The sequence below is a fragment of the Adiantum capillus-veneris genome, chromosome 3, assembly GCF_014529385.1.
Source record: "Adiantum capillus-veneris isolate H3 chromosome 3, ASM1452938v2, whole genome shotgun sequence".
Taxonomy (NCBI): Eukaryota; Viridiplantae; Streptophyta; class Polypodiopsida; order Polypodiales; family Pteridaceae; genus Adiantum; species Adiantum capillus-veneris.
The window spans coordinates 131,172,847-131,187,331 of record NC_140933.1 but is presented as its reverse complement, the minus strand read 5'-3'; the positions used below and the strand labels follow the sequence as shown (position 1 = coordinate 131,187,331).

Here is a 14,485-nt window from a genome sequence, read left to right as displayed (position 1 = left end):
TGAACCTCCGGAATGGGCAAGGGGTCGAGCCACCGACGGAGCCATGGACGTCACAACTTTGAATCAAAAATTTCCATCTCAGTGTGTGTGGTGGGGGCCTTATATTATAATCATTTAAGCAAAAACCCCTTCAATTAGTCCGTGGATTGATTTGGGACATTCTTAGATCCCACATTTTGCAGTAAACTGGGTAGTGCAGATTTGGTACAAAGCGGATGAGAATGGGGACCAATAGAGAATTTTAAGGCTTACTAATGACGTCGTGTAAGCAGCTGATGGTGGACGAGCACACAATGAAGTAGGTGCATGGGCTCCCACCATCTCTTGATTGCTCTCTTGCACGATGCCTCCTCTATTCCCGCCATCGCTCTCACCTCCAATTTCGTTCACTTGCAAGCCTTGCGCGCCATCACCAAGGACTGCATTACCTACACTTGCACACCACAAGCGCCAGTCGACGATCCTGCTGGATGCATCTCCATTAATAGTGCAGACGAAGAGTTATGTCCTCAGATCAAGCTAAGTCTGGAAGCACAGCACGTCGTGGAGAAGCTTTCTTGCTTTGAAGCAAGGTGTTTGGGTTATCGGTTTGTTGGCCCTGAGCACTTGCTGCTGGGACTACTTAGAGAAAGGGAATGTAGCGTTGCCGTCTCTGTGTTATACACACTTGGAGTTGATTTTTTTTCGTGTCAGAAGTGAAGTGATCCAAATGATGACCCTATACGAAGATATTGAAGCGACATGCTCGATTGCGGTACCACTGCAAACACTCGCAATTGATATTTTAGGCGGAAGAAAGGCATCGCTATATTCCCGCCTGAGGGTATCACCATCATTCTCGCCAGCATCGATGCAGCAATAACAGACGCAATTTTCATGTCTTATTTGCATGCTTTTGCTAATGACCTCACAAAGCTCGCAAGACAAGGTATGCTCGACCCTGTCATTGGTAGACAATCTCAAATCGAGCGCGCAATCCAAATTCTTGGCCAGCGGACTAAGAACAATCCATGCCTTGTGGGCAAGGCTGGCATGGGAAAGACTGCCATTGTCGAGGGCATTGCACAGATGATCGCTTGCGGTGCAGATGTCTCCCAGGCTATAGCTGGAAGGAGGATTTTCAGCCTGGACATTCGATCACTGTCCGAGGTAGCCCTTGCTCCATTTCTACACCCCCTCAGTACACAACAACAATGATAACCCCCTCACACAGCAAAAACGCCTCGCTCTCAGTTGCTAGCTCTCGTACAATGACTCTCTCTCTCTCTCTCTCTCTCTCTCTGTCTCTCTCTCTCTCTCTCTCTCTCTCTCTCTCTCTCTCTCTCTCTCTCTCTCTCTCTCTCTCTCTCTCTCTCTCTCTCTCTCTCTCACAGTTTTAACAAAAAACTCTCTGAAAGAGAGCGCGCGCTGGCGCTCTCTCTTTCAGAGAGTTTTTTCTTTTAAACTGAGAGACCAAACCCCCATATTCTCTCCGACCCTCTCTACTGCAAAAATCTCTCTCTCTCTCTCTCTCTCTCTCTCTCTCTCTCTCTCTCTCTCTCCCTCTCTCTCTCTCTCTCTCTCTCTCTCTCTCTCTCTTCGTTTAATTATTCTGAGCAGGACCGAGTTGTAGAGCCAGAGTTGGCCGAGCAGGGGCTGCCTACAGAGGTTGCCTAGATGGGGCGGGTCTGCAGAACTGAGAGGGCCGAGCCTCGCATGGAAAGGTGAAAAGGGACGCCTGAAGGAGGCTGCTAGAGGTGGCGGGCTGTAGAGGAAGGAGAGAGAGAGAGAGAGAGAGAGAGAGAGAGAGAGAGAGAGAGAGAGAGAGAGAGAGAGAGAGAGAGAGAGAGAGAGAGAGAGAGAGAGAGAGAGAGAGAGAGAGAGAGAGAGAGAGAGAGAGAGAGAGAATATTGTTTTTTCTGCTTGACATTGGCGTGATGTGAGGGACTGTGAACGTGTTTTGAAGGTGCCCCCGCCCTTCGTTCCCGCATGAACTTGGGACCGCTCTTCCTTTGCACGTCATTATAGGGTCATATATGATGGCACAAAATGATTCATGGATCCAAGAGTTTGAAGATGCAGTACGGCTTGCAGAGGATATAGCGGCCTGATTGTAGAGAGCAACTCCGAAGCCCCCGTTGGCAGTGGGTCCCGTGCTGCTAACAATTCCCACCTCGTTTTTGCCACAAGCTAGTAATACATTGCTCTCTCTTTGACCTCCTATGCTCACTTAGTCATCTCTTAGTGATATTGCATGTTTGTTCTTTTGAAACTTTGTGTTGTGGTTGTCTGTGAATCCAAAATTGCCCCACTTACTAATGGATCCCTTAAAGTTGTCCATGTGCTCAATGGCTCTCTGATCGTATACGATTGCTTGTTGTGTCTTGACTGCAGACCGAATATCACCATGCTTGGTACCCACCTTGACAGCCTTCAGTCCCTCTTGAGCAATCCTTCCCTCACCAAATCTTTGAATGAAAAGGACTTAAGCAAACAACAAGACAGATTTCTGAGTCTTCATTCTAGGATGAATCAGATGTCAAACAGCCTAAATTCCTCCCAAGCTTCTAATAGGATTAATCTATTGGGTCAGGATGGGAGAGGGGAACCTAAAGAGAACAATAGAACAACAGGCTTAGATAACTATGGAATTTCTCAGCTTCAATGACAGTCTGACAGATCATGCGGGAGCAAGATGATGACCTTTTGAATCATGAAGAGACAGTGACAAGCACAAAAAACATTGCCTTGGCTGTAAAAAAAACGTTGGATTTGTACACAAAGATTTTGGATAATTTAGATGACGACACAGACATAACAAATACAAAACTGAACGCTACGCAGAGGAGGCTAGGCGTACTGGGGCAGAAGACAAGCAGTGGGTGTTCAGTGATGTCCCTCATCTTCATGGTTCTTCTGATTGTGATACTAGCCCTTGTCATAATTGCATTGATCCGATATTTGTGAGGTATGCTAGCCCTCGTCATAATTGTGCTAATCGGGTACTGTGTGAGGTGTCTTTGTGCGAGCAAAGGATTGATGGTGAGGTTTCAGTATGTGGCCCTTTGGAATTCACAAGCTGTTGCTAACTTCTAAAGTGACTGCTGGCAAAAAAAAAAAATGGTTTGACAAATAAGTAATGCATGTAATCATCATGTCTCGTGATTGTATCAAAGCCACCTCAACATTGACCATGGTCGGTGATTCAAAAGGAAGCTGTAACATAGCGTGTGTGTATGCTATGGGTAATTTCTTGTTTGGAGGACCACCTTTTATCAAGGCTGAACTACTTTTTTCCTTCTGTGTAAGCAAAGATTGGTATCTGGTTTGTTAATACTGAATACCTAGCAAGACATGAGACGTCTTATTTTGTGATGTTTGTCTTGAATTAGAGTAACGGATTAGTTTTTTCTTTATCGAGAGAGAGAGAGAGAGAGAGAGAGAGAGAGAGAGAGAGAGAGAGAGAGAGAGAGAGAGAGAGAGTTATTTCATGCACCATGTGGGGTGCCTGGCATTTTCTAAAAATAAGAGGGAGAGGGAGAGTCAGTAGGCATTTTTGAAATCGAAAAGGACATGATATTAAGCTGAGACACATTTTTCCCAAACACCTAGGACGATGCCTTTCTAGAAAATTCTAGGCATATAACTCTATAAATTTTTGTTGTTGTTTTTGTAAATTGATTAAAAAATTCCTATATTGGTCAATTGTGGAAAAACATGATTTTATTATAACAAAAGAAGCCTTTCATAATTAGTTATGGTTTTTGTCAGTGATGTGTCGTGTAAGAAGGGTGTCTTTGTATGAAGATCACAGCCTTGTAGAGTATAGATAGGACAAGACGACATGGAAAAGATGATTGGTGTATAAATGAACTAATAAGGTGCAATAAATTGCTATCAAATTGATGCGTCTAAGATGAGGAAGGATGCACATGCTCTCAAGTATAAAAAATGACAATCAAGAACCAAAGTACTGAACATAGGAGCACTACAAATGACCTTACAAAATAAACTTACGATGACTTGAACATTAAGTACAGGGCTAGAGCTCTTATTATTCTATCAATCTTACTTTATGCTCAAACATGTGAAGCCCAAGCGAGCCTAAGAGAGAAGATAATATTTTCAAATATTGTGTTTATTTTCTTAAAAGGAAACTTTGATGTTTTGGAATTTAGGAGGTAGTCTATTCATCGATAACCCTTTTTGTTGTGGTGCATGAATATATAACAAATGATAAATAATCTATTGACGATAAAATTTACTATATCGTGTCCAAACACTTGCTCGAGTTTTTCCTTGCTCGGAAAAGATCGCTCGGTGCATGGTAACACTCGTTTTGCATGGTCACAACAAGAGCAGTTGCAATGAATCACATAGGTTTCCTTGCCCTAGCCTTCCGTCGTCCACCCCGCTTTGCTTGTCTTGTACTCAACATAGTGACAAAATATCCCCCACTCCGTTCCTGCCCTTATAGCAATCATCCGCAGGATGCTCTACTATTGGACAAATCAAAGAGCTCTAGCATCCACCTACACCCTCGCGTGCAACCTAGAAATCCCCAAAAATTTTCCGTAACTCTCTTCCTCTCTCTCCCCCCATGTGCCCATTCACCCTTTTTCCTTCAAAAAAACGTTTGTGAGATCTACATCTCCAAAACCTAACTTTGATCCAAACTTAACCCTTTTCTTTTCCCTTTCAAATTAACTTTTTCCTTTTCTTTTTCAATCCTCAACTTAGTATCTCTTGTGATTCTCCTCAACAATATCATTTTCCACACAGATCTCCCCTATTAATTTTCATGGAATATACGCAGTCTCTATCCCTCCCAGGAAAAGTCAAGCAAGACCCCATTTCCCTACGCCAATTGCCCATCTTGAACCCAAGCCATAAGTTGCAATCTTCATAGCTAGTCACCAACACCTTGTTTATTCTGCACTTGAGACACAAGCTACGCCTGCAACTCCACACTTTTGCCTTATTGCATAGATGCCACCCTCATTCACCATATACCATTTCCTTCATGTGTGGGTTCCCACCTGATGGGCACGTGAAAGCATATATAGTGCAGGAAAAGAGGAGGAGAGTGAGCGCGGAGGAGGGGGAATTGGGGGGACAATGGCTTGCAAGAACGGAACATGACATATATGCTAGGCTATGCATGATAGAAATTACACTTTGTAAATTAAGAACAACTTGCAACCGTGTTCTTCCCTACCGATTGGCACTGACACAGAATACCCACTAGACATATACCCTAAAAACAGGAGACAAATATCTCGGCTCTGGAAAACAGAAGAATATCTCAAAACTTGGATGTTTACAAATTTATCTCTTGGTATTAAATCCAAAACCAGCACCTGATTAATTGAACCAACCTAGTCGTCAAGCAAGCATACATCGAAAAAATATCCATTTCTCTGTCAGCACGACAATGTCCAATAAGACATCTTTCTCTCTGTGCCCCTCTCTCCATCTTCTCCACGTGCCATTTCCCCCCATTTTCACCTCAAGAACAAATGGAACGTCTAATGAGATTCTACCTAAATAGAACAACTTCAGCGATTTTGGCCACTTTATTATTTGGCTCTAAATTTAAACTTGGTCACTAATTTAAGGCCTAGATTCCCTCTCATTCTTTTGGAAATAGTATAAGGTCCCATTGTCACCCCGTTCTCATGCACGCAAACACCCCCATCAGTTTTCTTCCTTGCTGTTGTAAATGTGTCCTCGCCAACCTCTTACTTACAATGATGATAGAGGCTCCCTCACCTTCATTTGCTGCCCCACTCCACCTGCGTATAAATCCTCCCATTCCCATAGTCACCTGATCACGATTATTTGTGGAAATTTTAGACACGAGAAGATGTTGGCTCCGTCAAAATTGATGCCCATTCAAAGGGCAAAGATACAAGGACTTTGTTCTCAACTTAAAGGAGAGCACAGGCCAATGGTCTACATGTAGGACTTGCACAAGAGAGCAGCCATGGCAAACTTGAGTTGCTGCCACACAATGCTTTCTCTACAAAATCACTAATGTTTTCACCACCCACAACATCGATAAACGTTTTTTCATGCTAAAAATACACATAGAGAGAGAGAATGACAAAGAGAGAGAGAGAGAGAGAGAGAGAGAGAGAGAGAGAGAGAGAGAGAGAGAGAGAGAGAGAGAGAGAGAGAGACTCTACGTAGCATCTGCCAGCTCCTTGTGCCACCCCCCCCCACATTGCGTGTCAGATCCTAGATCTCACACACGTCATATTCCTTCCTCTCTCAGGGCCAACTCATGAACGATCGCTCCTTTTTTTTCCCCCTTGCATGTCTCATCTGCGTCCTTTTCCTTTCTCAAAGACACCCTAGGAATCTCTCTAGATTCCTATTAATAAAGCCGAGTAGTGAAGATGCCAACTGCTACATATAGGACCACATGGGTCCATGTCGTATAAATATCCGCTTGGATTTTGGTTCGCTCGGAAAATGTTGCTCGTTGTATGGTAAGACTCCAAAGCTTCAATGCAGGTCAAGACACTTCCAGATGTGTGTGTAGGGGATCCTTCACGTGCCAAGGCTACCACAAATTTCCTCTTATTATGACTATAAGATGCAAGTGTATTTTAAGTGTCATGCATGTGTGTGCTATGCAATGCTTTTTCATATGGATCATCATGGATGTGAGCATGCCCTACTAGAAGAAAAAGTATTGCATAACAGACACATGCATGGCACTTCAAATGCATGTGCATCTCATTTTCATAATAAGAGAGAATTTGTGGTAGTCGTGGGCACATGAAGGATCCCCTACACACACGTCCAAGTACCATTAGCCTACACATAATCTATAGTGATGAGTCTAGCTTGGTGAGTTTGCACTATTGTGAGGAGGAGTTTTTATTATTTCATCATTGTCACAATCGAGCAGGAGAGGAAGTGTCCCCCCCCTCTTCCCTCAACAATTTTGTGTTGCTGTGCCATGTTTGGTGACCTTTGATTTCATACCCTTCTGCTGTGGGCAGGGTGAAGGCGTGGTTTGGTGGTACAAAACAAGGACCTATTTTACTTCTACCAATGAAAAAGTGGGGACTAGTAAAATTTTTGTAGTTTAGGTCAAAAATTTTCGAACCTTGTGTTTTTAGATTCTCTTTTTGAAGATCTATTCACTGATATATAGTATGATAGGTAGTTGTTCATGTGACATGTAGAAATTGTAGCTCAAAGATTTGTCAAATGTGCTGTCAAGGACAATCCTTTTTGTACCACCAAAGAGTGCTTTTAACCGCCACTCAAGGGTGGAAATTAGCTTTTGAGGTGGTCAAAGATTGGTCCCCCTTTCCCCATCTACATAGTATGGCGTTATACCAACTTTACAATCTTAATCCTCGATTATGGCACATGATTGCACCCGGGGTTGAGTTGTACATGTAGCAAAATTGCATAAATTACAACAAATTTTTTTTTGATAATATATTGGTGCAAGCAATTTGGATGACAAGCATAACTGATTGTAATTTCATAATCAATGGCAATTTCATACTCATACCTGAGAAGCATCGTCTACCATCATTGCAAAATCAATATGCTTTTGCCAATTGATGATTTGGAGGCTATTGTGACTTGTCGCTTCTCCTCATTATTTGGCAAGGAAATTCATAGCAACATTCAACAGTCAAGTACAATAGATTCAATTCGGCAAGTCATCTCGGTTTTGGGATTGAATTTGGCAAGGCCAATCAATCTCTTTGTCTTACAGCTGCTCATCGAGACTTGGGCAAAATCTACACACGAAGAATTTATACAAGGTATTCATTTTTCTTGTTAGCACCACATTGCATCATGGACTCAAAAATAGACATGCATGATCAATTAAACTTTGAGTGTCTTGCACCCATTGCGCCTGCTTTTACACTGCAGTCGGCTACTCTCATTGAGTGTCTGCATGACAACTAGCACGGATCACAACATCGAGGTGCTTGATTCAAAAAAACTCATGGCATAAAAATCATGCATGTCTATCATAGGAAAGAAAATTGCACGCTTAAATGAGAATGTCACTAAACTATATAATATAGTAGTGCAATATATGCATCAATAGGCCAAGGGCCCTTCAATTCAGTAGCGTGGGGTTTTGTCAGGCCCTCTGCCTACAAATTTTTTTCCTGGCATGTGAAGAGTGCACGGTGCAATGGAGTGAGAGGGAGAAGAAGAGCAAACATAGAGTGTTGGTGGAGCTCTTAGTGCAGATTGGAATACCTCAGTACTTCTTATTGCTCTATATGATCAAAATAATAGATAAGTTTAGTATGGTTAGTGAGATAAGTGTCCGGATAGTTGACATAAACCCTAATAGCATGTTGGAGCAAGTCTCCGTTCGGGGTTCATTGCCAATTCTCACTCAAATAGAGGTGGAAGATTTGTTGAAAAACACAAAGCCACTGACCTTGCATAGGGAGGAGAAAGAGCACAACAACATGAATGTTGTAGATATCTTTCTAAGTAAATGTCATGATCTACATCGGACTCCAGATGTAGTCAAGGCACTGCAAACTAGTTTAACACTAGAAGGTAAAGGCTATAAATGGTGAATGTCGCTCACGACATTGTGCTGTGTTCATGGGTTACTTTCTAGGATGTATTTAGAAAAGAATTTTTTCCCTCCAATGAGAAGGACATAAATTGGAATGCATAGGATAAGTGCTCTATGTGCTAGCATAAGACACTACTTGAGATTATCTCGCATTAAAGGGATGTCATCCTTAAGGTGGAGGGTCTAGACGCCTTCCAATAGATGCATGGGTTCATCTGTGGCTACATTCCTAAGCTTTAAAAGCACATTAAAACCCAGGATCAAACACTTAAGGAAGCTATAGTGTATGCTCATATCCATGATGATCCATATGAAAAAGCATTGCATAGCACACACATGCATGACACTTAAAATACACTTGCATCTTATAGTCATAATAAGAGGAAATTTGTGGTAGCCTTGGCAAGTGAAGGATCCCCTACACACACATCCAAGTGTCTTGACCTGCATCGAAGCTTTGGAGTCTTACCATACACCGAGCAACATTTTCCGAGCGAACCAAAATCCGAGCGGATATTTATACGACATGGACCCATGTGGTCCTATATGTAGCAGTTGGAAACTTCACTACTCATCTTTATTAATAGGAATCCAGAGAGCTTCCTAGAGTGTCTTTGAGGAAGGAAAAGGACGCAGTTGAGACGTGCAAGGGGGAAAAATAAGGAGAGATCGTTCATGAGTTGGCCCTTAGAGAGGAAGGAATATGATGTGTGCGAGATCTAGGATCTGACACACAATGTAGGAGGGTGGCACAAGGAGCTGGCAGATGCTACGTAGAGTCTCTCTCTCTCTCTCTTTGTCATTCTCTCTCTCCATGTATATTTTTAGCATGAAAAAACGTTTATTGATGTTGTGGTGAAAACATTAGTGATTTCTTTAAATTAAGAGCCAAATAATAAAGTGGCAAAAATCGCTGAACTTGTTCTATTGAGGCGGTCCGGGGCGGGCAACAAGAAGAGCAACATCTAGACACCCTTCAAGGCTCCCGTGCTGCTCAATGGGGCTGGGGCACAACACAACACAAACCAAAACAACAAACCCACAGCCAAATCCCAACTACACAAGGGGCACCACCTAGTTTAAGAGCGAACTAGGACGCAAAAGAGGAGAATCTTTAGAGCAACCCACAAACAAGCAAGGAATTTACACCAACCCTAACACCAATGGAACACTCTCACACACTAAAACACGAGAGAGAGAGAGAGAGAGAGAGAGAGAGAGAGAGAGAGAGAGAGAGAGAGAGAGAGAGAGAGAGAGAGAGAGAGAGAGAGAGATGGTGTACAACTTAGCTTCAACTTATATTTTGCACAAAAAGGAACTTAGAGCTTGCGGAATCAAGTGACAAGATTTGGTTATTGCATCACTAGCACATTGTCTTAGAGTTATGGGAGCCCTCTCACCATCCACCCTCTTACAATGGTAGCCAAACAATAGCCAATGAATCACAAGCAACAAAACAACAACCTTCAATGAAACAAGTCACCTTTTGAAGCTGAATGAGTTTTCCAAGCAAAATTGGAGGAGAAGGGTGAGCCTTTGGACATGAATTGCACCCAAAACTACCAATTCATTGATGTTGGGGTAGATACAACAACGGTAGGAAGAATATATTCTACTCGCACTCACTCAAACTAGCTCAAGCTTTTCTATGCACCAAGGTGATGGTGTATAGAAAGCTTACTCTCTCTTTACAACCAAGATAGAACTGGCGTGTCGTACGCTCAATCTAGTGTGCAATGGTTTAGTGATGTCTTTTACAAGGAGGAATGGGTTCTATTTATAGGTTTTAGAATCCTTGATTAGGATTAAGCCTAATCAATTTTATTAGGAAAGATCAAGGATTATGAATTTTTATGAATTTCAAATGAGAATGGGGTCTCTCTCTTCTCTTGAGTCACATGGATGTGGGCTCAAGTAAGAGAATTATTGATGTGGTGAAAGGAGAGAAACTTCCATGGGAGTGAGTGAATTTGGTTTACTTGTGCGGTTGCCTACTCCATATGTTGATAGTGTGGGTGCATTTTTACAAGAGAAGTTAGTTATTAGTGGTAGTAATCAATAGAATTGTTAGTGATACATTTACAATGGGTAGGATGAGTTGATTTGATGAAGGAAGAGGGGTGAATTAAAAGAGAATCATTGAGATGGTGAAGCTTTGAAGAAGCTTGAACTCAGCCTTGTGTAGATTGTGGAAAAAATGACCGCTGGTCTTCTTCTTCTTCTTCGCTTCTTTACGCCGCCTCCACGGTTGACCACCACGATGAAAAGAGGATTTGTTGATGAAAAATCCTCAATTTGCAGAAGTTATCATGGTTAAGATGCTGAATTTTAGATATTTTTAGGAGAGGTAAATGAAATTGTAACATAGAAGCAATAGAGAGAGACATGGAGAGGGTGTATGTATGTAGAGGTTCATAAAAGAACTATAGGGATGAGAGAGAAGGTTAATGGTGAAGAGGGTGGGAGAAGCCATGGAAATTGCAGGTTTGAGTGAGGGAAGGAGAGGGAGGGATGTGTAAGAGTGAGTAGGTGTGTGGAAGGGTGAGAGAAGACTAAGGGCTACTTGTGAGAAAAGTGGGCAGACTGGGGTCCACTCAAAAAATCATAGCTCACCGCTGGTAGCTCCAAACATCATGAAACAATTTGAGGTGATTATTCAGAGCGTCGGATACATTTTCTTGTTTGACCACCACTCCAAATTCGGAGTGGAGATAGGTGCCAAAATTCTCACCAAAAAGCCTGTTTTTATGCCTGCAAAAGTCTTTTAGTGGTCCTCCTCCTTTGTTGAATTTGTACAATGCATCCAAGAGTGAGCCCCTCCTTTGTCATATTATAATACAAAGCATCCAAGTTGCCCTTGACCCATGCATGGAGGAGGATTATTGGTGAATAAAGAAATATATACATGGTGGGAGTAGTGTATGGACTATTCATGGACTTTAGCTCAATGAGCACATGGTGTTAGAATAATGAGTAAAAACAATAATAAAAATATGGAGGAGTTATGGATATGGAAAGATATTGGAATCATATGATATGGTCCCTCTTTGAATTATTTTGGGTGAAAGAGGAAAAGGTATGCAAGTAAATAATATAATAAACATAACCAATGAGTAGAAATCAATTTTTTGTTTTCACGAGGGTGAAGGTGAAAATGTGGGAGTGATTTGTATAAAGGAAAAATATGAGGTTAGAGTATGTACATATTGGCAAAAAATATAATTATGGTGTAAGAGGATGAAAGAAGGTGTACATAGGTTTAATAAAACACACACCTAAGTAGAAATATTTAAATAAAATACCAAAATAATGATAAAAAATCCCTATATTTAGGCCATATATACAATGAAATATTTACACACAAAGAGGCCATAATATACTTTTATTTTTTATTTTTTTTATTTTTTTGGCTCAACTAGCCTAGTGACTAGCTAGCTGAGGGTTTTTAAGAAGATATGGGAAAAGCCCCTTAACTCACACAAGCCTATGTACAGTGAAATGGTAGGGATAGCCATAGCGTTTGGGTGAATTTGGTAGGGTGGAGTAACTTACTATGGCAATTATGGAGAGCCGAAAAACGGCTATCATTAGCCCTCCCCCAGGATGATGGTATATTCATGTACCATCATAGAGAATGTTTTCCAACGAGAGTGCTTCAGAGTCCTTAACGAGATCTTCATTGTTTGGCCCCTCAGAATTTTGGCTGGAATTACACTCATGCTTCAGGTAACAATACTTACATGAGACAGCGGCCTTTGGACAGATCTTTGGTAGATCCTTTGGTAGAAGGCGACTCAAATAGGGCTTTAAGCGATACCCGTTTACCTTCCTGGAGTGCTCTTTACCATTCAAGTCCATAAGCTGATAGTAATTAGAATTGAAAGCCTTCTTGACTATGTATGGCCCTTGCCATCTAGTTTCAAACTTGGCATAAAAACAATTGTCAAGTCGATTGTCATACCTTAGCACAAGATCTCCTTCCTTGATGCCTTTGTCCTTCAGTTTCTTGTCGTGCGTTTCTTTCGCTTGTGTGGCATTTCTCTTGTAGCACTCATATGCTGCTTCTCTTTTCCACTCAAGCTCCACTAACGTAAGAAGTCGATCCATCCATACCTCTTGATCATCTTGTGCTCCTCTGCCATGAAGTCGCATTGTTGGAATGTTGAGCTCGATAGGCTGCAAAGCCTCTTGACCATCGACCAAGTGAAATGGTGTGAACTCCGTGGCTTCCCTATATGTGGTTCGATATGCCCACAAGGCACCATCCAAGAAGTCATCCCATAATTTTGTTTTATTTAGCACCATCTTTCTAATGATTCCTGCAATGACACCATTAGCCTTCTCCACCAAACCATTTGACTGTGGGTAGTATGGTGTGCTATGACGATGTAGAATGTGAAGCTCTTCACAAACTTCTGTGAGCAAGCCCTTCCTAAACCCTGGACCATTATCTGAAACAATCTCCAAAGGTGTGCCAAATCTGCAACAAATGTGATTGTACACAAACTTGCTAACTGTCCTCTCATTCACTCTTGCCACACTTTGAGCTTCCACCCACCTAGTCATATAGTCTACAACCACTAGAATGTAGAGTTTACCATTTTTTGTCCTAGGCAGAGGACCCATAGCATCAATGCCCCACTTTTCAAAGGGTCCATTTGCAAGCACTATTTGCCTCGGGCCATGCACCAACCTTCTATTGCCATTTATCTCACAATTGTGACAGCTTTTACACCAATGTTGAACATCCACATGCAAGCTTGGCCAAACATACCCCGCAAGAAAAATCTTCTTCACAGTTGATTCTTGGGAAAAATGACCACCACATGCCTCTTCATGCAAACCTTTTAGAATGGTTGGAATTTCCTCGATAGTTGGTACTCTTCTGCACACTTGATCCTTCCCTCTTTGATAGAGGGAGCCTTCTAGGAAGAGATAGAAACTTGCCTTCTTCATGAGTCTCCTCTTCCGAGCCTTCGTGAAGTCTTGTGGAAACTCACCCTCCAAAATGTAGCCAATAATGGGAGCCAATGACTCCAATCCCTGGTATCTCGGTTGCTTGACAGCTGCTACCACCATGATGACTTGCACTTCTCTCTCAACGCATGTAACTACTTGTTGTGCAAGTAAATCGGCATCTTCATTTTGTTTCCTCGGAATATGACATAGTTGCACTTCTTCAAACTGATTAAACATAGTACGAATGGCATGAACTTTTGTCCTTAAGATTTCATTCTTGCATGCCCAAATGCCTAACAATGAGAAGTGCATCTCCCTTTACCATGAGACGTTTTATCCCTTGGCCAATGAACATCTTCAAACCATGAAGTAGTGTGTCGTATTCTGCTTCATTGTTGCTAGTTGAACCTGGTAGATTGACCTTCTCTTTCATGACCACCTCTCCACTTGGGTTGAGAAACACTAGCCCTCCCCCTGCTTTCCCTGTGGCTCGTCAAAAAGCTCTATCAAAGAACAAGGTAAAAGCATTGGGAATACTTTTTGGTGGTGGCAATGGTAGGGTCTTTACTTGAGGCACCTTAATTTCCTTCTCATGTACCCTATAAGTGAGAATCCCTGCCAATTGTGCACACACACTATCTTCTACCTTGAAAGAGTATTGGAACTCTTGCAACTCCATAATCCACTTTGAGATCCTAATACTAAGATTCATTTGAGATGACACCCAAGGGAACAAATTTTCTGCAGTGAGAATTACAAAAGGTTTTGGTAGCAGGTAGGATCTAAACTTTCTCACCGCAAACATGAGAGAAAGCATCATGAGTTCTGCTTCTGTGTAGTTTCTCTCCAAAGCATTCATGATCCTACTAGCAAAGTAGATGGGTCGCATCCTTGTACTGTGGGGATCTTGTTGTAGCAACACAGCACCAATTGTTTCCCTTCCAACACTAGAGCTAACAAAGAATG

At 42.0% G+C, this 14,485-nt stretch overlaps 2 pseudogenes; both read left to right on the top strand.

Annotated features, from left to right (window-relative positions):
• Nucleotides 1-306: 306 nt before the first annotated feature.
• LOC147461722 (ATP-dependent Clp protease ATP-binding subunit ClpA homolog CD4A, chloroplastic-like) lies at nt 307-1,240 on the top strand (annotated as a pseudogene).
• A 778-nt stretch (nt 1,241-2,018) lies between these two features.
• LOC147461721 (syntaxin-52-like) lies at nt 2,019-2,946 on the top strand (annotated as a pseudogene).
• Nucleotides 2,947-14,485: the final 11,539 nt, after the last annotated feature.